The following is a 24,191-nucleotide window of genomic DNA, read 5'->3' as shown; positions in this document are numbered from 1 at the left end:
TTGCACACTTCTGTACACTGTGTGATGAAACATTTGAGGATTTGACAAGTCAGTCCTGTAATTAGTCAACCAAAATGTCAGAACATTGGTATGTGTAAAGAAATGCAAATGCTTTGGACTGAGATTTTACTCCACTTTGCTTGTTTCACTACTCCACCTGCAATAAGGGGTTGTCCCAATGCTCAGGCTACGCCTTTTGTGGCATTTCAAATCTATCGTCATCCTGGGTAGGCTTGAAACAGCAGACTATCGGTTAATAGCCAAATGCACTACTTAATTGCACCAAAAAGACAGGTGAATAGTCACCTTCTGGGTTATGATGTGGCAATCAACAGCATGTTGTGCCTCATATGTGAAAAGGGTGTGAAAGGAGACTTGAAGAGACCTATTGGTTAATGGGGATTGTTAAACACAGAAGCAGCAGCACTGTGCTTGATTTTTGTGATATTGCTTTGGAAGCAGATAGATTGTTATTTATTCACCATTCTCTCTAGACAGAGAGTGTTTTAATGGCTGGGAGAACACATCTTGCACATACCTGTGACAATAGCTAATAGTGACATCCATCACCTGAGATTAAGAGTCTCATGCTCTACCGACTGAGCTAGCCAGGCCTACATATTTTGTTTCTGTGTGATGTCATTTATTTGCAAATACTCAAAGTACATGCTTGAAATGAAACATCCCATTTTACAATGGAACTTCCAAAGAAATGTTGGGTTTAAGACTAGGACCAGGCTAAGATATACTTTTATTTGTTTCTCTGGCATTTGTCTTTCCACACTTCTGTATTCCACTTTCTTCCACTTTGTTGCTTTCATGACACTGTGATTAAAAGTCTCATGCTCTACCACCTTTTCTCTCTCGGCATATATGCCATTTTTTGGTATATCTTCAAAGTACATGCCTGAAATGAATCCTCCCAATTCACAGGTGTCTGACAATAGGATCTTCCAAAGAAAGGTTCGGTTTAAAAAGAGGGCTGTGCAGAGTGTTTCTTTTATTTGTTTTTCAGTCATTTGTCTTTGCACACTTCTGTACACTGTGTGATGAAACATTTGAGGATTTGACAAGTCAGTCCTGTAATTAGTCAACCAAAATGTCAGAACATTGGTATGTGTAAAAGAAATGCAAACTGCTTGTTTCACTACTCCACCTGCAATAAGGGGTTGTCCCAATGCTCAGGCTACGCCTTTTGTGGCATTTCAAATCTATCTTCATCCTGGGTAGGCTTGAAACAAAAGACTATCGGTTAATAGCCAAATGCACTACTTAATTGCACCAAAGAGACAGGTGAATAGTCACCTTCTGGGTTATGATGTGGCAATCAACAGCATGTTGTGCCTCATATGTGAAAAGGGTTTGAAAGGAGACTTGAAGAGACCTATTGGTTAATGGGGATTGTTAAACACAGAAGCAGCAGCACTGTGCTTGATTTTTGTGATATTGCTTTGGAAGCAGATATATTGTTATTTATTCACCATTCTCTCTAGACAGAGAGTGTTTTAATGGCTGGGAGAACACATCTTGCACATACCTGTGACAATAGCTAATAGTGACGTCCAACGTGGGGCTCGAACCCACGACCCTGAGATTAAGAGTCTCATGCTCTACCGACTGAGCTAGCCAGGCCTACATATTTTGTTTCTGTGTGATGTCATTTATTTGCAAATACTCAAAGTACATGCTTGAAATGAAACATCCCATTTTACAATGGAACTTCCAAAGAAATGTTGGGTTTAAGACTAGGACCAGGCTAAGATTTACTTTTATTTGTTTCTCTGGCATTTGTCTTTCCACACTTCTGTATTCCACTTTCTTCCACTTTGTTGCTTTCATGACACTGTGATTAAAAGTCTCATGCTCTACCACCTTTTCTCTCTCGGCATATATGCCATTTTTTGGTATATCTTCAAAGTACATGCCTGAAATGAATCCTCCCAATTCACAGGTGTCTGACAATAGGATCTTCCAAAGAAAGGTTCGGTTTAAAAAGAGGGCTGTGCAGAGTGTTTCTTTTATTTGTTTTTCAGTCATTTGTCTTTGCACACTTCTGTACACTGTGTGATGAAACATTTGAGGATTTGACAAGTCAGTCCTGTAATTAGTCAACCAAAATGTCAGAACATTGGTATGTGTAAAGAAATGCAAATGCTTGTTTCACTACTCCACCTGCAATAAGGGGTTGTCCCAATGCTCAGGCTACGCCTTTTGTGGCATTTCAAATCTATCTTCATCCTGGGTAGGCTTGAAACAAAAGACTATCGGTTAATAGCCAAATGCACTACTTAATTGCACCAAAGAGACAGCTGAATAGTCACCTTCTGGGTTATGATGTGGCAATCAACAGCATGTTGTGCCTCATATGTGAAAAGGGTGTGAAAGGAGACTTGAAGAGACCTATTGGTTAATGGGGATTGTTAAACACAGAAGCAGCAGCACTGTGCTTGATTTTTGTGATATTGCTTTGGAAGCAGATAGATTGTTATTTATTCACCATTCTCTCTAGACAGAGAGTGTTTTAATGGCTGGGAGAACACATCTTGCACATACCTGTGACAATAGCTAATAGTGACGCCCAACGTGGGGCTCGAACCCACGACCCTGAGATTAAGAGTCTCATGCTCTACCGACTGAGCTAGCCGGGCCTACGTTTTCTGTTTCTGTGTGATGTCATTTATTTGCAAATACTCAAAGTACATGCTTGAAATGAAACATCCCATTTTACAATGGAACTTCCAAAGAAATGTTGGGTTTAAGACTAGGACCAGGCTAAGATTTACTTTTATTTGTTTCTCTGGCATTTGTCTTTCCACACTTCTGTATTCCACTTTCTTCCACTTTGTTGCTTTCATGACACTGTGATTAAAAGTCTCATGCTCTACCACCTTTTCTCTCTCGGCATATATGCCATTTTTTGGTATATCTTCAAAGTACATGCCTGAAATGAATCCTCCCAATTCACAGGTGTCTGACAATAGGATCTTCCAAAGAAAGGTTCGGTTTAAAAAGAGGGCTGTGCAGAGTGTTTCTTTTATTTGTTTTTCAGTCATTTGTCTTTGCACACTTCTGTACACTGTGTGATGAAACATTTGAGGATTTGACAAGTCAGTCCTGTAATTAGTCAACCAAAATGTCAGAACATTGGTATGTGTAAAGAAATGCAAATGCTTGTTTCACTACTCCACCTGCAATAAGGGGTTGTCCCAATGCTCAGGCTACGCCTTTTGTGGCATTTCAAATCTATCATCATCCTGGGTAGGCTTGAAACAGCAGACTATCGGTTAATAGCCAAATGCACTACTTAATTGCACCAAAGAGACAGGTGAATAGTCACCTTCTGGGTTATGATGTGGCAATCAACAGCATGTTGTGCCTCATATGTGAAAAGGGTGTGAAAGGAGACTTGAAGAGACCTATTGGTTAATGGGGATTGTTAAACACAGAAGCAGCAGCACTGTGCTTGATTTTTGTGATATTGCTTTGGAAGCAGATAGATTGTTATTTATTCACCATTCTCTCTAGACAGAGAGTGTTTTAATGGCTGGGAGAATACATCTTGCACATACCTGTGACAATAGCTAATAGTGACACCCAACGTGCGGCTCGAACCCACGACCCTGAGATTAAGAGTCTCATGCTCTACCGACTGAGCTAGCCAGGCCTACGTTTTCTGTTTCTGTGTGATGTCATTTATTTGCAAATACTCAAAGTACATGCTTGAAATGAAACATCCCATTTTACAATGGAACTTCCAAAGAAATGTTGGGTTTAAGACTAGGACCAGGCTAAGATTTACTTGTATTTTTTTCTCTGGCATTTGTCTTTCCACACTTCTGTACACTGTGTAATGAAACATTTGAGGATTTGACAAGTCAGTCCTGTAATTGGTCAACCAAAATGTCAGAACATTGGTATAAAAAATGCAAAAGCATTAACATGAGATTTTCTTCCACTTTGTTGCTTTCGCTGCTCCATCTGCTATAATGTGAGGTCCATGTGCTCAGGCTATGCCTTTTGTGGCAATTAAAAGCTCTCTTCGTCCCTGGGTGGGCTTGAACCACCAACCTTTCGGTTAACAGCCGAACGCGCTAACCGATTGCGCCACAGAGACACATGAGGTACCACCTTCAAGATTACGCTGTGGCAGTCAATGGCATGTGTGTCATACTTGATGGGTTTGAAAGGAGGCAGATTGGTTAGTGGGGATTGTTTTTAGAGATAGTACTTTGGAAGCAGATAGCTGGAGACCTGTTACCTGTTCTGAATTTCTGGACAAGTTCCCAGAAATGTTGCCGTTCTCTCTAGTCAGTGAGTGTTTGCATGGCAGGGAGGATACATTTGCACTAGTACCACATACCTGTGGCGATAGCTAAACGTTAAACCCAACGTGGAGCTAAAGCCCCATAACACTGTGATTAAAAGTCTCATGCTCTACCACCTTTTCTCTCTCGGCATATATGCCATTTTTTGGTATATCTTCAAAGTACATGCCTGAAATGAATCCTCCCAATTCACAGGTGTCTGACAATAGGATCTTCCAAAGAAAGGTTCGGTTTAAGAAGAGGGCTGTGCAGAGTGTTTCTTTTATTTGTTTTTCAGTCATTTGTCTTTGCACACTTCTGTACACTGTGTGATGAAACATTTGAGGATTTGACAAGTCAGTCCTGTAATTAATCAACCAAAATGTCAGAACATTGGTATGTGTAAAGAAATGCAAATGCTTGTTTCACTACTCCACCTGCAATAAGGGGTTGTCCCAATGCTCAGGCTACGCCTTTTGTGGCATTTAAAATCTATCATCATCCTGGGTAGGCTTGAAACAGCAGACTATCGGTTAATAGCCAAATGCACTACTTAATTGCACCAAAGAGACAGGTGAATAGTCACCTTCTGGGTTATGATGTGGCAATCAACAGCATGTTGTGCCTCATATGTGAAAAGGGTTTGAAAGGAGACTTGAAGAGACCTATTGGTTAATGGGGATTGTTAAACACAGAAGCAGCAGCACTGTGCTTGATTTTTGTGATATTGCTTTGGAAGCAGATAGATTGTTATTTATTCACCATTCTCTCTAGACAGAGAGTGTTTTAATGGCTGGGAGAATACATCTTGCACATACCTGTGACAATAGCTAATAGTGACGCCCAACGTGGGGCTCGAACCCACGACCCTGAGATTAAGAGTCTCATGCTCTACCGACTGAGCTAGCCTGGCCTACGTTTTCTGTTTCAGTGTGATGTCATTTATTTGCAAATACTCAAAGTACATGCTTGAAATGAAACATCCCATTTTACAATGGAACTTCCAAAGAAATGTTGGGTTTAAGACTAGGACCAGGCTAAGATTTACTTTTATTTGTTTCTCTGGCATTTGTCTTTCCACACTTCTGTACACTGTGTAATGAAACATTTGAGGATTTGACAAGTCAGTCCTGTAATTGGTCAACCAAAATGTCAGAACATTGGTATAAAAAATGCAAAAGCATTAACATGAGATTTTCTTCCACTTTGTTGCTTTCATGACACTGTGATTAAAAGTCTCATGCTCTACCACCTTTTCTCTCTCGGCATATATGCCATTTTTTGGTTTATCTTCAAAGTACATGCCTGAAATGAATCCTCCCAATTCACAGGTGTCTGACAATAGGATCTTCCAAAGAAAGGTTCGGTTTAAAAAGAGGGCTGTGCAGAGTGTTTCTTTTATTTGTTTTTCAGTCATTTGTCTTTGCACACTTCTGTACACTGTGTGATGAAACATTTGAGGATTTGACAAGTCAGTCCTGTAATTAATCAACCAAAATGTCAGAACATTGGTATGTGTAAAGAAATGCAAATGCTTGTTTCACTACTCCACCTGCAATAAGGGGTTGTCCCAATGCTCAGGCTACGCCTTTTGTGGCATTTAAAATCTATCATCATCCTGGGTAGGCTTGAAACAGCAGACTATCGGTTAATAGCCAAATGCACTACTTAATTGCACCAAAGAGACAGGTGAATAGTCACCTTCTGGGTTATGATGTGGCAATCAACAGCATGTTGTGCCTCATATGTGAAAAGGGTTTGAAAGGAGACTTGAAGAGACCTATTGGTTAATGGGGATTGTTAAACACAGAAGCAGCAGCACTGTGCTTGATTTTTGTGATATTGCTTTGGAAGCAGATATATTGTTATTTATTCACCATTCTCTCTAGACAGAGAGTGTTTTAATGGCTGGGAGAACACATCTTGCACATACCTGTGACAATAGCTAATAGTGAGGTCCAACATGGGGCTCGAACCCACGACCCTGAGATTAAGAGTCTCATGCTCTACCGACTGAGCTAGCCAGGCCTACATATTTTCTCTGTGTGATGTCATTTATTTGCAAATACTCAAAGTACATGCTTGAAATGAAACATCCCATTTTACAATGGAACTTCCAAAGAAATGTTGGGTTTAAGACTAGGACCAGGCTAAGATTTACTTTTATTTGTTTCTCTGGCATTTGTCTTTCCACACTTCTGTACACTGTGTAATGAAACATTTGAGGATTTGACAAGTCAGTCCTGTAATTGGTCAACCAAAATGTCAGAACATTGGTATAAAAAATGCAAAAGCATTAACATGAGATTTTCTTCCACTTTGTTGCTTTCGCTGCTCCATCTGCTATAATGTGAGGTCCATGTGCTCAGGCTATGCCTTTTGTGGCAATTAAAAGCTCTCTTCGTCCCTGGGTGGGCTTGAACTACCAACCTTTCGGTTAACAGCCGAACGCGCTAACCGATTGCGCCACAGAGACACATGAGGTACAACCTTCAAGATTACTCTGTGGCAGTCAATGGCATGTGTGTCATACTTGATGGGTTTGAAAGGAGGCAGATTGGTTAGTGGGGATTGTTTTTAGAGATAGTACTTTGGAAGCAGATAGCTGGAGACCTGTTACCTGTTCTGAATTTCTGGACAAGTTCCCAGAAATGTTGCCGTTCTCTCTAGTCAGTGAGTGTTTGCATGGCAGGGAGGATACATTTTCACTAGTACCACATACCTGTGGCGATAGCTAAACGTTAAACCCAACGTGGAGCTAAAGCCCCATAACACTGTGATTAAAAGTCTCATGCTCTACCACCTTTTCTCTCTCGGCATATATGCCATTTTTTGGTTTATCTTCAAAGTACATGCCTGAAATGAATCCTCCCAATTCACAGGTGTCTGACAATAGGATCTTCCAAAGAAAGGTTCGGTTTAAGAAGAGGGCTGTGCAGAGTGTTTCTTTTATTTGTTTTTCAGTCATTTGTCTTTGCACACTTCTGTACACTGTGTGATGAAACATTTGAGGATTTGACAAGTCAGTCCTGTAATTAATCAACCAAAATGTCAGAACATTGGTATGTGTAAAGAAATGCAAATGCTTGTTTCACTACTCCACCTGCAATAAGGGGTTGTCCCAATGCTCAGGCTACGCCTTTTGTGGCATTTAAAATCTATCATCATCCTGGGTAGGCTTGAAACAGCAGACTATCGGTTAATAGCCAAATGCACTACTTAATTGCACCAAAGAGACAGGTGAATAGTCACCTTCTGGGTTATGATGTGGCAATCAACAGCATGTTGTGCCTCATATGTGAAAAGGGTTTGAAAGGAGACTTGAAGAGACCTATTGGTTAATGGGGATTGTTAAACACAGAAGCAGCAGCACTGTGCTTGATTTTTGTGATATTGCTTTGGAAGCAGATATATTGTTATTTATTCACCATTCTCTCTAGACAGAGAGTGTTTTAATGGCTGGGAGAATACATCTTGCACATACCTGTGACAATAGCTAATAGTGATGCCCAACGTGGGGCTCCAACCCACGACCCTGAGATTAAGAGTCTCATGCTCTACCGACTGAGCTAGCCGGGCCTACATTTTCTGTTTCTGTGTGATGTCATTTATTTGCAAATACTCAAAGTACATGCTTGAAATGAAACATCCCATTTTACAATGGAACTTCCAAAGAAATGTTGGGTTTAAGACTAGGACCAGGCTAAGATTTACTTTTATTTGTTTCTCTGGCATTTGTCTTTCCACACTTCTGTATTCCACTTTCTTCCACTTTGTTGCTTTCATGACACTGTGATTAAAAGTCTCATGCTCTACCACCTTTTCTCTCTCGGCATATATGCCATTTTTTGGTATATCTTCAAAGTACATGCCTGAAATGAATCCTCCCAATTCACAGGTGTCTGACAATAGGATCTTCCAAAGAAAGGTTCGGTTTAAAAAGAGGGCTGTGCAGAGTGTTTCTTTTATTTGTTTTTCAGTCATTTGTCTTTGCACACTTCTGTACACTGTGTGATGAAACATTTGAGGATTTGACAAGTCAGTCCTGTAATTAGTCAACCAAAATGTCAGAACATTGGTATGTGTAAAGAAATGCAAATGCTTTGGACTGAGATTTTACTCCACTTTGCTTGTTTCACTACTCCACCTGCAATAAGGGGTTGTCCCAATGCTCAGGCTACGCCTTTTGTGGCATTTAAAATCTATCATCATCCTGGGTAGGCTTGAAACAGCAGACTATCGGTTAATAGCCAAATGCACTACTTAATTGCACCAAAGAGACAGGTGAATAGTCACCTTCTGGGTTATGATGTGGCAATCAACAGCATGTTGTGCTTCATATGTGAAAAGGGTTTGAAAGGAGACTTGAAGAGACCTATTGGTTAATGGGGATTGTTAAACACAGAAGCAGCAGCACTGTGCTTGATTTTTGTGATATTGCTTTGGAAGCAGATATATTGTTATTTATTCACCATTCTCTCTAGACAGAGAGTGTTTTAATGGCTGGGAGAACACATCTTGCACATACCTGTGACAATAGCTAATAGTGACGCCCAACGTGGGGCTCGAACCCACGACCCTGAGATTAAGAGTCTCATGCTCTTCCGACTGAGCTAGCCGGGCCTACGTTTTCTGTTTCTGTGTGATGTCATTTATTTGCAAATACTCAAAGTACATGCTTGAAATGAAACATCCCATTTTACAATGGAACTTCCAAAGAAATGTTGGGTTTAAGACTAGGACCAGGCTAAGATTTACTTGTATTTTTTTCTCTGGCATTTGTCTTTCCACACTTCTGTACACTGTGTAATGAAACATTTGAGGATTTGACAAGTCAGTCCTGTAATTGGTCAACCAAAATGTCAGAACATTGGTATAAAAAATGCAAAAGCATTAACATGAGATTTTCTTCCACTTTGTTGCTTTCGCTGCTCCATCTGCTATAATGTGAGGTCCATGTGCTCAGGCTATGCCTTTTGTGGCAATTAAAAGCTCTCTTCGTCCCTGGGTGGGCTTGAACCACCAACCTTTCGGTTAACAGCCGAAGCAGCTAACCGATTACGCCACAGAGACACATGAGGTACCACCTTCAAGATTACGCTGTGGCAGTCAATGGCATGTGTGTCATACTTGATGGGTTTGAAAGGAGGCAGATTGGTTAGTGGGGATTGTTTTTAGAGATAGTACTTTGGAAGCAGATAGCTGGAGACCTGTTACCTGTTCTGAATTTCTGGACAAGTTCCCAGAAATGTTGCCGTTCTCTCTAGTCAGTGAGTGTTTGCATGGCAGGGAGGATACATTTGCACTAGTACCACATACCTGTGGCGATAGCTAAACGTTAAACCCAACGTGGAGCTAAAGCCCCATAACACTGTGATTAAAAGTCTCATGCTCTACCACCTTTTCTCTCTCGGCATATATGCCATTTTTTGGTATATCTTCAAAGTACATGCCTGAAATGAATCCTCCCAATTCACAGGTGTCTGACAATAGGATCTTCCAAAGAAAGGTTCGGTTTAAGAAGAGGGCTGTGCAGAGTGTTTCTTTTATTTGTTTTTCAGTCATTTGTCTTTGCACACTTCTGTACACTGTGTGATGAAACATTTGAGGATTTGACAAGTCAGTCCTGTAATTAATCAACCAAAATGTCAGAACATTGGTATGTGTAAAGAAATGCAAATGCTTGTTTCACTACTCCACCTGCAATAAGGGGTTGTCCCAATGCTCAGGCTACGCCTTTTGTGGCATTTAAAATCTATCATCATCCTGGGTAGGCTTGAAACAGCAGACTATCGGTTAATAGCCAAATGCACTACTTAATTGCACCAAAGAGACAGGTGAATAGTCACCTTCTGGGTTATGATGTGGCAATCAACAGCATGTTGTGCCTCATATGTGAAAAGGGTTTGAAAGGAGACTTGAAGAGACCTATTGGTTAATGGGGATTGTTAAACACAGAAGCAGCAGCACTGTGCTTGATTTTTGTGATATTGCTTTGGAAGCAGATATATTGTTATTTATTCACCATTCTCTCTAGACAGAGAGTGTTTTAATGGCTGGGAGAATACATCTTGCACATACCTGTGACAATAGCTAATAGTGATGCCCAATGTGGGGCTCGAACCCACAACCCTGAGATTAAGAGTCTCATGCTCTACCGACTGAGCTAGCCAGGCCTACGTTTTCTGTTTCTGTGTGATGTCATTTATTTGCAAATACTCAAAGTACATGCTTGAAATGAAACATCCCATTTTACAATGGAACTTCCAAAGAAATGTTGGGTTTAAGACTAGGACCAGGCTAAGATTTACTTTTATTTGTTTCTCTGGCATTTGTCTTTCCACACTTCTGTATTCCACTTTCTTCCACTTTGTTGCTTTCATGACACTGTGATTAAAAGTCTCATGCTCTACCACCTTTTCTCTCTCGGCATATATGCCATTTTTTGGTTTATCTTCAAAGTACATGCCTGAAATGAATCCTCCCAATTCACAGGTGTCTGACAATAGGATCTTCCAAAGAAAGGTTCGGTTTAAAAAGAGGGCTGTGCAGAGTGTTTCTTTTATTTGTTTTTCAGTCATTTGTCTTTGCACACTTCTGTACACTGTGTGATGAAACATTTGAGGATTTGACAAGTCAGTCCTGTAATTAGCCAACCAAAATGTCAGAACATTGGTATGTGTAAAGAAATGCAAATGCTTGTTTCACTACTCCACCTGCAATAAGGGGTTGTCCCAATGCTCAGGCTACGCCTTTTGTGGCATTTCAAATCTATCTTCATCCTGGGTAGGCTTGAAACAAAAGACTATCGGTTAATAGCCAAATGCACTACTTAATTGCACCAAAGAGACAGGTGAATAGTCACCTTCTGGGTTATGATGTGGCAATCAACAGCATGTTGTGCCTCATATGTGAAAAGGGTTTGAAAGGAGACTTGAAGAGACCTATTGGTTAATGGGGATTGTTAAACACAGAAGCAGCAGCACTGTGCTTGATTTTTGTGATATTGCTTTGGAAGCAGATATATTGTTATTTATTCACCATTCTCTCTAGACAGAGTGTTTTAATGGCTGGGAGAACACATCTTGCACATACCTGTGACAATAGCTAATAGTGAGGTCCAACATGGGGCTCGAACCCACGACCCTGAGATTAAGAGTCTCATGCTCTACCGACTGAGCTAGCCAGGCCTACATATTTTGTTTCTGTGTGATGTCATTTATTTGCAAATACTCAAAGTACATGCTTGAAATGAAACATCCCATTTTACAATGGAACTTCCAAAGAAATGTTGGGTTTAAGACTAGGACCAGGCTAAGATTTACTTTTATTTGTTTCTCTGGCATTTGTCTTTCCACACTTCTGTATTCCACTTTCTTCCACTTTGTTGCTTTCATGACACTGTGATTAAAAGTCTCATGCTCTACCACCTTTTCTCTCTCGGCATATATGCCATTTTTTGGTATATCTTCAAAGTACATGCCTGAAATGAATCCTCCCAATTCACAGGTGTCTGACAATAGGATCTTCCAAAGAAAGGTTCGGTTTAAAAAGAGGGCTGTGCAGAGTGTTTCTTTTATTTGTTTTTCAGTCATTTGTCTTTGCACAGTTCTGTACACTGTGTGATGAAACATTTGAGGATTTGACAAGTCAGTCCTGTAATTAGCCAACCAAAATGTCAGAACATTGGTATGTGTAAAGAAATGCAAATGCTTGTTTCACTACTCCACCTGCAATAAGGGGTTGTCCCAATGCTCAGGCTACGCCTTTTGTGGCATTTCAAATCTATCTTCATCCTGGGTAGGCTTGAAACAAAAGACTATCGGTTAATAGCCAAATGCACTACTTAATTGCACCAAAGAGACAGGTGAATAGTCACCTTCTGGGTTATGATGTGGCAATCAACAGCATGTTGTGCCTCATATGTGAAAAGGGTTTGAAAGGAGACTTGAAGAGACCTATTGGTTAATGGGGATTGTTAAACACAGAAGCAGCAGCACTGTGCTTGATTTTTGTGATATTGCTTTGGAAGCAGATAGATTGTTATTTATTCACCATTCTCTCTAGACAAAGAGTGTTTTAATGGCTGGGAGAACACATCTTGCACATACCTGTGACAATAGCTAATAGTGAGGTCCAACGTGGGGCTCGAACCCACGACCCTGAGATTAAGAGTCTCATGCTCTACCAACTGAGCTAGCCAGGCCTACATATTTTGCTTCTGTGTGATGTCATTTATTTGCAAATACTCAAAGTACATGCTTGAAATGAAACATCCCATTTTACAATGGAACTTCCAAAGAAATGTTGGGTTTAAGACTAGGACCAGGCTAAGATTTACTTTTATTTGTTTCTCTGGCATTTGTCTTTCCACACTTCTGTACACTGTGTAATGAAACATTTTAGGATTTGACAAGTCAGTCCTGTAATTGGTCAACCAAAATGTCAGAACATTGGTATAAAAAATGCAAAAGCATTAACATGAGATTTTCTTCCACTTTGTTGCTTTCGCTGCTCCATCTGCTATAATGTGAGGTCCATGTGCTCAGGCTATGCCTTTTGTGGGAATTAAAAGCTCTCTTCGTCCCTGGGTGGGCTTGAACCACCAACCTTTCAGTTAACAGCCGAACGCGCTAACCGATTGCGCCACAGAGACACATGAGGTACCACCTTCAAGATTACACTGTGGCAGTCAATGGCATGTGTGTCATACTTGATGGGTTTGAAAGGAGGCAGATTGGTTAGTGGGGATTGTTTTTAGAGATAGTACTTTGGAAGCAGATAGCTGGAGACCTGTTACCTGTTCTGAATTTCTGGACAAGTTCCCAGAAATGTTGCCGTTCTCTCTAGTCAGTGAGTGTTTGCATGGCAGGGAGGATACATTTGCACTAGTACCACATACCTGTGGCGATAGCTAAACGTTAAACCCAACGTGGAGCTAAAGCCCCATGACACTGTGATTAAAAGTCTCATGCTCTACCACCTTTTCTCTCTCGGCATATATGCCATTTTTTGGTATATCTTCAAAGTACATGCCTGAAATGAATCCTCCCAATTCACAGGTGTCTGACAATAGGATCTTCCAAAGAAAGGTTCGGTTTAAAAAGAGGGCTGTGCAGAGTGTTTCTTTTATTTGTTTTTCAGTCATTTGTCTTTGCACACTTCTGTACACTATGTAACACTCCCCAAAATCTTTAAGTGGAGTTTACACTAATTATGAGATCTTCCGTACCGTTTCTAATGATAGGTTGTGGAGTAGAGAAAATAAATACCAACAATGATGAAAAATCAATAAACCCAAGTGTATTAACAAAACCAATAATATTTACAACAATAACAAACAAAGTGTATGTACATGTAAAAGTGAAGTCCAGAGTGCACAGAGTTATATACAGTGTTCAGATCAGCCTCACCGGGTGTTTGTATAGTCCGTGAGCACGATCAAGTGATGGAATGATGAAGTGATGTCAGACCAATGTCCTCTGATAAAAAGGTAATCCTGGCAACGAGCCAAACGAAATACCTCCGGGAGGAACGGCGTCCCAGCGCTCCCAGGTCAGTCACCAGCGTAATCCTCTTTGTATAGACGGGTTTGATGTGCGTACTCGCAAATGAGCCCTTGACAACCGGCATAGCGGTTCTTTAAATAGACACTGAAAGTTAGTTCCTGTTTACGTGGCAGGAAAACACGTAACATGAATTCACGCAAAGATTTCGCGTGAACAGAGATCGGGGAACAACACACAACAGCTGAGGGGAATGACAGAAATACAGGGGAAAGCAATATAACAATTAAGCATTAATGACACACATTTAAAGTCATAAACCTTAATATAAAACCTCCCCTTATGTGGCCACGCTACATAGATCCCCCCCCCAGCCTTCGGCATAGGAGGAGATCGTCCGTACCAGCGTTTCAGGTTAACCACATTTATAATGTCTGTTTTACATGGGTCTCCCCAGCGAACGGTGTAATTTATTGGCCCCATTTTTTTTATTATTTCAGCTGGTCCCTCCCATTTGGGCGCTAGCTTAGCAGAGTATTTATTGGAGGCAGACGAGAGAGGGTGAGTTCTAACCCAGACTAGATCTACCGGCTGGAACTGCGCATCTTTCCGTCGGGCATTGTAGTATCTAGCTTGTCAAGATTGTTGCACTCCTACTCGAAGCCTTACCTCCTCTGCCATGGTGTTCTGTCTATCAATTAGGTTATACGAGGTCTGGTCAGGAGTGGGGTTTTTGAGGATCAACCTCTCCAGTGGACCATGTAGCTGTCTGCCCATCATTAATTCAGCAGGTGCTCTACCTGTAGTTTCTTGATGTGCTGTGTTAATAGCAAACCTTAATTCAGGCAACCACTGGTCCCATCTATCATGATGTTGTCCCACATATGACGCAATCATTGTTTTTACTGTCCTGTTTATTCTTTCCGTGAGGTTTGTTTGAGGATGATAACTGGTAGTGAGCTTTTGGATGCTTCCCCAGGACCTGCATGAGATATTTTGGGACCCCCCCATCGGGTAAAGATCTCTTCCCTGAGAATTTTGACAATCTTAGGGGTCTTACTGTCTCGAAGGGGAAACAACTCTACCCATTTGGTGTAATAATCCACAAACACCAGTAAGTAAGCGTTTCGTTTCTTACTGGTCGGGAAAGGTCCCATGAAATCCATCCCCCAAGTGTGACCTGGTTCTGTCACTTGTGTATGCTGTAAGAAACCGCTGGGTTTTGTATTGTCATGTTTGTATTTTTGACATGTTTCACATCCTTTTACGTACTCCCAGACATCCTTACGGACAGTTGGCCACCACGCCACCTCCAAGAGCCTCAACAGTGTTTTTAGTCGTCCCAGATGTCCTCCCAGAGGGTTATCATGTACGTAGTGCAAGAAACCAGGAATTAATGCCTGAAGAACGACCAGTTGGAATTTATTTCCATTGTTCTTGACAGGAACCCGGCGATATAGCACCCCCTGGTGGACCTCAAAGGTAATTTGGTTTTCCTGAACCTTTCTGGTTTTTTGGGCCAGTTGGAGGAGAGACACCGTATTGTCATGACTTTGTGCTTGTGAGATTTCCTGTAATGTGTGGGGTATGTCAGAGGCACATTTTGGTTTTATTATGGCTAGACAGGGCACACCTTCACTTTCAGGAGCTTCACAGACTCGTGACAAGGCATCTGGTCCCAGGTTCAGACATCCTCTTCTGTGATGTACTTGGAAGATGAATTGCTGCAACCGAAGAGTCCACCGGGTCAGCCGAGAGGAGGTTTTAGGACTGTTGAAGGCCCAAGTTAAGGCAGCATGGTCACTATAGATGTCAAAGTGTCTTCCTTCCAGGTAATGTTTCCACTTTTCCACTGCCCAGACCACCGCCAGACACTCTTTTTCAGCCGTAGAATAATTCAGTTCAGGTCCACGCAATGTTCGTGATGCGTAAGCTATTACCCGTTCCCCCTCTGGAGTGTGCTGGGTAATGATGGCTCCTAAGCCCACATCACTGGCGTCTGTATGAACCTGGAACGGTTGATTGAGGTCAGGCTGCATTAATACAGGTGGGTCTTGTAACAGCTGTTTGATGTTTTCAAGGCTGGTTTGGCACTCAGGTGTCCAATCCCACTTAACTCCTTTCTTTTTTAGATTGTTTAAGGGAGCTGTGATGTCGGCAAAATGGGGAATGAACTTGTGGTACCACCCGGCTAATCCCAAGAAGCGTTGGAGGGCTTTAATATCTTTGGGAGGAGGATAGTCAGCAACCGCTCGGGTCTTTTCAGGGTCGACCTCCACTCCTTTCTCTGAGACTATATGTCCAAGAAACTTCAGCTGCTTCTTAAAGAAGTGACACTTCTTCATATTTAGTGTAAGTGAAGCTTGGTTTAGTCTCTGTAGAATGGTGTTCAGGTGTTGGACATGTTCTGATAAAGACCTTGAATAGATTATGATGTCAGCAATATAGACAAAGCAAAACTTCCCTCTCAACTCTGCTAGGACCTTCTCCATCAGCCTCTGGAAGGTGGCAGTGGCATTCCGTAATCCATATGGCATGGAGCAGAATTGGAATAGTCCTTGGGAGGTGATGAAGGCTGTTTTGGCTTTGCTACTTTCCTCCATCTCAACCTGCCAGTACCCTGACTGCAAATCCAATGTGCTGAACCAGGAGGCGCCTTCCATGGACTCCAAGATGTCGTGGATGATTGGCATTGGATAAGCGTCAGGGATGGTTTTACTATTCAGCCTCCTATAGTCCACACAGAACCTGTAAGACCCATCAGGTTTGGGGACCAGGACTACAGGTGATGACCAAGGAGAGAAAGAAGGCTCGATGATATGGTCTCGTAGCATTTGTTCTACTTGTGCATCAATAATCTTCCTCTTGAATGGAGAGACCCTATAAGCTCTGGATCTCAAGGGCATTTCGTCAGAAAGTATAATTTTGTGTTGTTCCACAGACGTTTTTCCCAGGACTTGAGAGGTGGTATGAGGCCAATTTTCCATCAGCCTTTTTAATTCATCCTGATTGTCGGAGTCCCAGGTGGGAACAACTTGTGTGGGTAAGACATGTGTGGGTGGATTCCAGGTTGGAGGTAAGGCATAATATAGACTCACAGCAGCAGCAGTCGTGCCTAAACTTTCACCCATCAGATGTGAAGACAGCATTGGATTTATAAGTGCAGTTAGGAATGGATGATAATCATATCCTTTGCCCATTTTCAGACCATATCTCCAGTGTCCCACGTCCACTATGGCATCAGCGGCTCTCAGGAAGTCCAGACCAGCTATAAGGGGAAAGGCTAGGTGAGCATCCTTCATAACATAGGTGTCCAACCTGCATACCTTGTCATGCCACTCATAACAGACTGATCTCTTGTTAATCGCCTGGTGCATTTTTCCATCAGCCATAATGAACTGTTGAAGAAGGCCGGGAGTGTCAGGTTTTGTTTCCCCTCCTAATTGTCTCCACAGGCTTTCCTGAATAAGGGTGTATGTGCTCCCCGTATCCAGTACCGCCTTCACCTGTCGTCCTTTTATAGTTACTGGCACTAGTAGAAGGGAGGTCATTGGGTGGTGTTGAGCAGTGGATACCCCTGCTAGATTTTTTGAGGTATGGCGTTCAGGTGGTCTTTTATTTGTGGTTTCTTTGCTGTTCAACTTTCCCACTTTCTGCCAGTAATGCTTTGCTCCCATCCAGTCCTTCTCCACCATAGATCCCACCTTTACCAGCTGTTCCACTGTTTTCACCGTGCCTCTCAGACAGCCCGCAACCCTTGGGTTGATGTTATTGAGAATACGTCTCACCATCTCCTCTTCAGTGATAGCTGGCTTCCATTTGAGGCAGAGAGCTCGGTAATCATAGGCGAAATCTCTCAAACGCTGATTGGGTTGCTGCACCAGTGATCTTAACTTGTCCTCTACCTCAGTGAGGTAATCATCTGGGAGAAAAGCAGACATGAAAGCATCTTTGAAGGATTGCCAATCTGTTACCTTGTTTTTTTCTGCCTTCCACCAGCTTAAAGCGGGTCCTTTGAGCACTGTACTCAGGGTGCCAACGAGCTCCACACTAGGTAGGGGTCTAATGGCCAGATAATTTTCGACCTGTTCGACGAAATGGAGTACATCGGATGTCTCGCTAGACTCACCGAAGGAAGGAAATTCCAGGCGAATAGGAGGTTTCCCACAGAAAGATGACATACTGGGCATACATGAAGGGTGAGCCAGGTTAGTTACTTGTGCTCCAGCAGTGACGTCATAGGTAACGTTGTCTCTGTTAACCGGGGGGACTTTACGTCTGGTAGCTGGTACGGGAGTATTTAAGACATTAGCTGTAGATGGGGAAGAGGCAGGGTAAAAAGTCTGTACTTGAGATCGAGATGGGGTACTGGTGAATCTTATTTTTTTCATTTGATTTTCCCATCTTGCATCTCTCCGCAGGAAACAATCAACCATCGCTCTCTCCAACTTCTCTACAGACCTCTGAAAATGATCTTCTAAGTCTGCTAAGCTAGCGTCCACTGACTCCCGGAAACTAGTTTCCTTATTAAGGGAACTATCTACAGACTGTTGTAATTCCTGTTCATTATGTTGTATTTTTGCATTAAGAGCCAATAAATCACCCTTGAGTTTATCAATCTCCATTTGCATTGTCTGTACAACATTTATATTCATCATTTCTTTTTCATCATCATCATCATCATCAGAATTATATAAAGAACTCAAAACAGATGCTATTTCATCTGTAGGGTTCCGTCTGGTAACAAACGGGCCCGCAGTGAAATCAGCATCCTCAGGCTCAACCGAGCTACACCTTAACTCATTCACATCAGACTCAATTTCATAATTATGTACATTGATTATTCCACCATTTGCTTGTGTCATGTCTTCCATTTTTATAAACACACACAAAAAAACACTATCAACAAATAGAAACGGCACGTAGTTCCCCGTACGGGCCACCACTATGTAACACTCTCCAATACTAAAGTTGAGTATCACACTATTATGGGATCTTCCGTACCGTTTCTATTGGTATTTCATCAGTGTGGATATATTTTTTTTTCTCCACTCCATTACCTATCAATAGAAACGGTACGGAAGATCCCATAATAGTGTGATACTCAACTTTAGTATTGGAGAGTGTTACAACTGTGTGATGAAACATTTGAGGATTTGACAAGTCAGTCCTGTAATTAGTCAACCAAAATGTCAGAACATTGGTATGTGTAAAGAAATGCAAATGTTTTGGACTGAGATTTTATTCCACTTTGCTTGTTTCACTACTCCACCTGCAATAAGGGGTTGTCCCAATGCTCAGGCTACGCCTTTTGTGGCATTTCAAATCTATCGTCATCCTGGTTAGGCTTGAAACAGCAGACTATCGGTTAATAGCCAAATGCACTACTTAATTGCACCAAAGAGACAGGTGAATAGTCACCTTCTGGGTTATGATGTGGCAATCAACAGCATTTTGTGCCTCATATGTGAAAAGGGTTTGAAAGTAGACTTGAAGAGATTGGTTAATGGGGATTGTTAAACACAGAAGCAGCAGCACTGTGCTTGATTTTTGTGATATTGCTTTGGAAGCAGATAGATTGTTATTTATTCACCATTCTCTCTAGACAGAGAGTGTTTTAATGGCTGGGAGAATACATCTTGCACATACCTGTGACAATAGCTAATAGTGACACCCAATGTGGGGCTTGAACCCAGGGACTTGAACAGTCATTTGTCTTTGCACACTTCTGTACGCTGTGTAATGAAACATTTGAGGATTTGACAAGTCAGTCCTGTAATTGGTCAACCAAAATGTCAGAACATTGGTATAAAAAATGCAAAAGCATTAACATGAGATTTTCTTCCACTTTGTTGCTTTCGCTGCTCCATCTGCTATAATGTGAGGTCCATGTGCTCAGGCTATGCCTTTTGTGGCAATTAAAAGCTGTCTTCGCACCTGGGTGGGCTTGAACCATCAACCTTTCAGTCAGTTAACAGCCAAACGCGCTAACCGATTGCGCCACAGAGACACATGAGGTACCACCTTCAAGATTACGCTGTGGCAGTCAGTGGCATGTGTGTCATACTTGATGGGTTTGAAAGGAGCCAGATTGGTTAGTGGGGATTGTTAAACACATTAACAGCAGCACTGCGCTTATTTTTAGAGATAGTACTTTGGAAGCAGATAGCTGGAGACCTGTTACCTGTTCTGAATTTCTGGACAAGTTCCCAGAAATGTTGCCGTTCTCTCTAGTCAGTGAGTGTTTGCATGGCAGGGAGGATACATTTGCACTAGTACCACATACCTGTGGCGATAGCTAAACGTTAAACCCAACATGGAGCTCAATCTCCATGACACTGTGATTAAATGTCTCATGCTCTACCACCTTTTCTCTCTCGGCATATATGCCATTTTTTGGTATATCTTCAAAGTACATGCCTGAAATGAATCCTCCCAATTCACAGGTGTCTGACAATAGGATCTTCCAAAGAAAGGTTCGGTTTAAGAAGAGGGCTGTGCAGAGTGTTTCTTTTATTTGTTTTTCAGTCATTTGTCTTTGCACACTTCTGTACACTGTGTGATGAAACATTTGAGGATTTGACAAGTCAGTCCTGTAATTAGTCAACCAAAATGTCAGAACATTGGTATGTGTAAAGAAATGCAAATGTTTTGGACTGAGATTTTATTCCACTTTGCTTGTTTCACTACTCCACCTGCAATAAGGGGTTGTCCCAATGCTCAGGCTACGCCTTTTGTGGCATTTCAAATCTATCGTCATCCTGGTTAGGCTTGAAACAGCAGACTATCGGTTAATAGCCAAATGCACTACTTAATTGCACCAAAGAGACAGGTGAATAGTCACCTTCTGGGTTATGATGTGGCAATCAATAGCATGTTGTGCCTCATATGTGAAAAGGGTTTGAAAGGAGACTTGAAGAGATTGGTTAATGGGGATTGTTAAACACAGAAGCAGCAGCAGCACTGTGCTTGATTTTTGTGATATTGCTTTGGAAGCAGATAGATTGTTATTTATTCACCATTCTCTCTAGACAGAGAGTGTTTTAATGGCTGGGAGAATACATCTTGCACATACCTGTGACAATAGCTAATAGTGACACCCAATGTGGGGCTCGAACCCAGGGACTTGAACAGTCATTTGTCTTTGCACACTTCTGTACGCTGTGTAATGAAACATTTGAGGATTTGACAAGTCAGTCCTGTAATTGGTCAACCAAAATGTCAGAACATTGGTATAAAAAATGCAAAAGCATTAACATGAGATTTTCTTCCACTTTCTTGCTTTCGCTGCTCCATCTGCAATAATGTGAGGTCCATGTGCTCAGGCTATGCCTTTTGTGGCAATTAAAAGCTGTCTTCGTCCCTGGGTGGGCTTGAACCATCAACCTTTCAGTCAGTTAACAGCCGAACGCGCTAACCGATTGCGCCACAGAGACACACAAGGTACCACCTTCAAGATTACGCTGTGGCAGTCAATGGCATGTGTGTCATACTTGATGGGTTTGAAAGTAGGCAGATTGGTTAGTGGGGATTGTTAAACACATTAACAGCAGCACTGCGCTTATTTTTAGAGATAGTACTTTGGAAGCAGATAGCTGGAGACCTGTTACCTGTTCTGAATTTCTGGACAAGTTCCCAGAAATGTTGCCGTTCTCGCTAGTCAGTGAGTGTTTGCATGGCAGGGAGGATACATTTGCACTAGTACCACATACCTGTGGCGATAGCTAAACGTTAAACCCAACATGGAGCTCAATCTCCATGACACTGTGATTAAAAGTCTCATGCTCTACCACCGTTTCTCTCTCGGCATATATGCCATTTTTTGGTATATCTTCAAAGTACATGCCTGAAATGAATCCTCCCAATTCACAGGTGTCTGACAATAGGATCTTCCAAAGAAAGGTTCGGTTTAAGAAGAGGGCTGTGCAGAGTGTTTCTTTTATTTATTTTTCAGTCATTTGTCTTTGCACACTTCTGTACACTGTGTGATGAAACATTTGAGGATTTGACAAGTCAGTCCTGTAATTAGTCAACCAAAATGTCAGAACATTGGTATGTGTAAAGAAATGCAAATGCTTTGGACTGAGATTTTACTCCACTTTGCTTGTTTCACTACTCCACCTGCAATAAGGGGTTGTCCCAATGCTCAGGCTACGCCTTTTGTGGCACTTAAAATCTATTGTCATCCTGGGTAGGCTTGAAACAGCAGACTATCGGTTAATAGCCAAATGCACTACTTAATTGCACCAAAGAGACAGGTGAATAGTCACCTTCTGGGTTATGATGTGGCAATCAACAGCATGTTGTGCCTCATATGTGAAAAGGGTTTGAAAGGAGACTTGAAGAGATTGGTTAATGGGGATTGTTAAACACAGAAGCAGCAGCACTGTGCTTGATTTTTGTGATATTGCTTTGGAAGCAGATAGATTGTTATTTATTCACCATTCTCTCTAGACAGAGATTAAGAGTCTCATGCTCTACCGACTGAGCTAGTCGGGCCTACGTTTTCTGTTTCTGTGTGATGTCATTTATTTGCAAATACTCAAAGTACATGCTTGAAATGAAACATCCCATTTTACAATGGAACTTCCAAAGAAATGTTGGGTTTAAGACTAGGACCAGGCTAAGATTTACTTGTATTTTTTTCTCTGGCATTTGTCTTTCCACACTTCTGTACACTGTGTAATGAAACATTTGAGGATTTGACAAGTCAGTCCTGTAATTGGTCAACCAAAATGTCAGAACATTGGTATAAAAAATGCAAAAGCATTAACATGAGATTTTCTTCCACTTTGTTGCTTTCGCTGCTCCATCTGCTATAATGTGAGGTCCATGTGCTCAGGCTATGCCTTTTGTGGCAATTAAAAGCTCTCTTCGTCCCTGGGTGGGCTTGAGCCACCAATCTTTCGGTTAACAGCCGAGCGCGCTAACCGATTGCGCCACAGAGACACATGAGGTACCACCTTCAAGATTACGCTGTGGCAGTCAATGGCATGTGTGTCATACTTGATGGGTTTGAAAGGAGGCAGATTGGTTAGTGGGGATTGTTAAACACATTAACAGCAGCACTGCGCTTATTTTTAGAGATAGTACTTTGGAAGCAGATAGCTGCAGACCTGTTACCTGTTCTGAATTTCTGGACAAGTTCCCAGAAATGTTGCCGTTCTCTCTAGTCAGTGAGTGTTTGCATGGCAGGGAGGATACATTTGCACTAGTACCACATACCTGTGGCGATAGCTAAACGTTAAACCCAACATGGAGCTCAATCCCCATGACACTGTGATTAAAAGTCTCATGCTCTACCACCGTTTCTCTCTCGGCATATATGCCATTTTTTGGTATATCTTCAAAGTACATGCCTGAAATGAATCCTCCCAATTCACAGGTGTCTGACAATAGGATCTTCCAAAGAAAGGTTCGGTTTAAGAAGAGGGCTGTGCAGAGTGTTTCTTTTATTTGTTTTCAGTCATTTGTCTTTGCACACTTCTGTACACTGTGTGATGAAACATTTGAGGATTTGACAAGTCAGTCCTGTAATTAGATAATTTTCATTTAGCCTTTTTTTAATGTGCAATCCCTTTAATGTGATGAAAATCATCAATATATGATAATCATAATTCTAAGTATTATGACATTTGTTTGTTTTAATACTTTTGCAGTCTTGTCAAATAAACGATTTTGTCTTTAGAAAATGTAATTAACACTTTGTTAATGTCATTAACACTTTGTCAACATATAGCAGAGATACAGTACATTGCCACAACGATACAATATACAATTTAACAATATATACGCTTGAATATTTATTAGATTCAAGGTTTATACAAGGCCCCTTAATAAAACCTAATTTTAAATTTGTATTTTCTGCCTATTATTTCATTATTTAGGCTTTAAAGGGTTAAGCTTTATGCTTTGAATAAAAGGTTTGTCGAACAAAAACAATTATTATACTATTCATTGAAATAAGAGCATTTCTCCTCAATGTTACAAAAAATAACCGGGCTTATGTGGTTGGGCAAAGAAGATATTTATATTTTAATTTGCTTGGTACCCTTTCTGAAAGTTTAAAGTACTTTTAAATGCTTAGCGTTGGATATGCGTATGTTTACAGGTCTTACAGTAAAGTACAATACACATATACGTGCATTTATATACTGTCTAAATATATATTTATATATATATATAGAGAGAGAGAGACAGAGAAACTTACCTCTGTTTCAACGTCGTCAAAAACAAAGGATTTGTAGTAATAATCTTGAATCAGAAGAAACACTTGTGTGCCGAACTAAATGTTTATTATAACACCCGCTCCAGCATCGCTCTTCTGCTGATTGGTCCATTCCTCTTGGCAACCAGGTAGAGACGCGCACCTCATTGGCCA

The 24,191-nt window shown here is 41.4% G+C and overlaps 16 non-coding genes across 16 annotated transcripts; all 16 read right to left on the bottom strand.

Moving 5' to 3' along the window:
- Positions 1-1,559: 1,559 nt before the first annotated feature.
- On the bottom strand, positions 1,560-1,632 carry trnak-cuu (transfer RNA lysine (anticodon CUU)). Its single transcript has one exon. It is a non-coding gene; the product is annotated as a tRNA-Lys (tRNA).
- A 943-nt stretch (positions 1,633-2,575) lies between these two features.
- On the bottom strand, positions 2,576-2,648 carry trnak-cuu (transfer RNA lysine (anticodon CUU)). The gene has a single exon. It is a non-coding gene; the product is annotated as a tRNA-Lys (tRNA).
- A 943-nt stretch (positions 2,649-3,591) lies between these two features.
- On the bottom strand, positions 3,592-3,664 carry trnak-cuu (transfer RNA lysine (anticodon CUU)). The gene has a single exon. It is a non-coding gene; the product is annotated as a tRNA-Lys (tRNA).
- Positions 3,665-4,040: 376 nt separating this feature from the next.
- On the bottom strand, positions 4,041-4,114 carry trnan-guu (transfer RNA asparagine (anticodon GUU)). Its single transcript has one exon. It is a non-coding gene; the product is annotated as a tRNA-Asn (tRNA).
- Positions 4,115-5,144: 1,030 nt separating this feature from the next.
- On the bottom strand, positions 5,145-5,217 carry trnak-cuu (transfer RNA lysine (anticodon CUU)). The gene has a single exon. It is a non-coding gene; the product is annotated as a tRNA-Lys (tRNA).
- Positions 5,218-6,259: 1,042 nt separating this feature from the next.
- Positions 6,260-6,332, bottom strand: trnak-cuu (transfer RNA lysine (anticodon CUU)). Its single transcript has one exon. It is a non-coding gene; the product is annotated as a tRNA-Lys (tRNA).
- A 374-nt stretch (positions 6,333-6,706) lies between these two features.
- On the bottom strand, positions 6,707-6,780 carry trnan-guu (transfer RNA asparagine (anticodon GUU)). Its single transcript has one exon. It is a non-coding gene; the product is annotated as a tRNA-Asn (tRNA).
- A 1,030-nt stretch (positions 6,781-7,810) lies between these two features.
- Positions 7,811-7,883, bottom strand: trnak-cuu (transfer RNA lysine (anticodon CUU)). Its single transcript has one exon. It is a non-coding gene; the product is annotated as a tRNA-Lys (tRNA).
- Positions 7,884-8,854: 971 nt separating this feature from the next.
- Positions 8,855-8,927, bottom strand: trnak-cuu (transfer RNA lysine (anticodon CUU)). Its single transcript has one exon. It is a non-coding gene; the product is annotated as a tRNA-Lys (tRNA).
- A 376-nt stretch (positions 8,928-9,303) lies between these two features.
- trnan-guu (transfer RNA asparagine (anticodon GUU)) lies at positions 9,304-9,377 on the bottom strand. Its single transcript has one exon. It is a non-coding gene; the product is annotated as a tRNA-Asn (tRNA).
- Positions 9,378-10,407: 1,030 nt separating this feature from the next.
- On the bottom strand, positions 10,408-10,480 carry trnak-cuu (transfer RNA lysine (anticodon CUU)). Its single transcript has one exon. It is a non-coding gene; the product is annotated as a tRNA-Lys (tRNA).
- A 941-nt stretch (positions 10,481-11,421) lies between these two features.
- trnak-cuu (transfer RNA lysine (anticodon CUU)) lies at positions 11,422-11,494 on the bottom strand. Its single transcript has one exon. It is a non-coding gene; the product is annotated as a tRNA-Lys (tRNA).
- Positions 11,495-12,437: 943 nt separating this feature from the next.
- trnak-cuu (transfer RNA lysine (anticodon CUU)) lies at positions 12,438-12,510 on the bottom strand. The gene has a single exon. It is a non-coding gene; the product is annotated as a tRNA-Lys (tRNA).
- Positions 12,511-12,886: 376 nt separating this feature from the next.
- trnan-guu (transfer RNA asparagine (anticodon GUU)) lies at positions 12,887-12,960 on the bottom strand. The gene has a single exon. It is a non-coding gene; the product is annotated as a tRNA-Asn (tRNA).
- An 8,208-nt stretch (positions 12,961-21,168) lies between these two features.
- Positions 21,169-21,246, bottom strand: trnan-guu (transfer RNA asparagine (anticodon GUU)). Its single transcript is given in 2 exon segments — positions 21,169-21,204; positions 21,209-21,246. It is a non-coding gene; the product is annotated as a tRNA-Asn (tRNA).
- A 1,439-nt stretch (positions 21,247-22,685) lies between these two features.
- Positions 22,686-22,759, bottom strand: trnan-guu (transfer RNA asparagine (anticodon GUU)). The gene has a single exon. It is a non-coding gene; the product is annotated as a tRNA-Asn (tRNA).
- Positions 22,760-24,191: the final 1,432 nt, after the last annotated feature.

The sequence above is a fragment of the Xyrauchen texanus genome, chromosome 9 (assembly GCF_025860055.1).
Source record: "Xyrauchen texanus isolate HMW12.3.18 chromosome 9, RBS_HiC_50CHRs, whole genome shotgun sequence".
Classification (NCBI taxonomy): Eukaryota; Metazoa; Chordata; class Actinopteri; order Cypriniformes; family Catostomidae; genus Xyrauchen; species Xyrauchen texanus.
The sequence above is the reverse complement of the archived record's forward strand: the minus strand, read 5'-3'. Positions and strand labels throughout refer to the sequence as shown.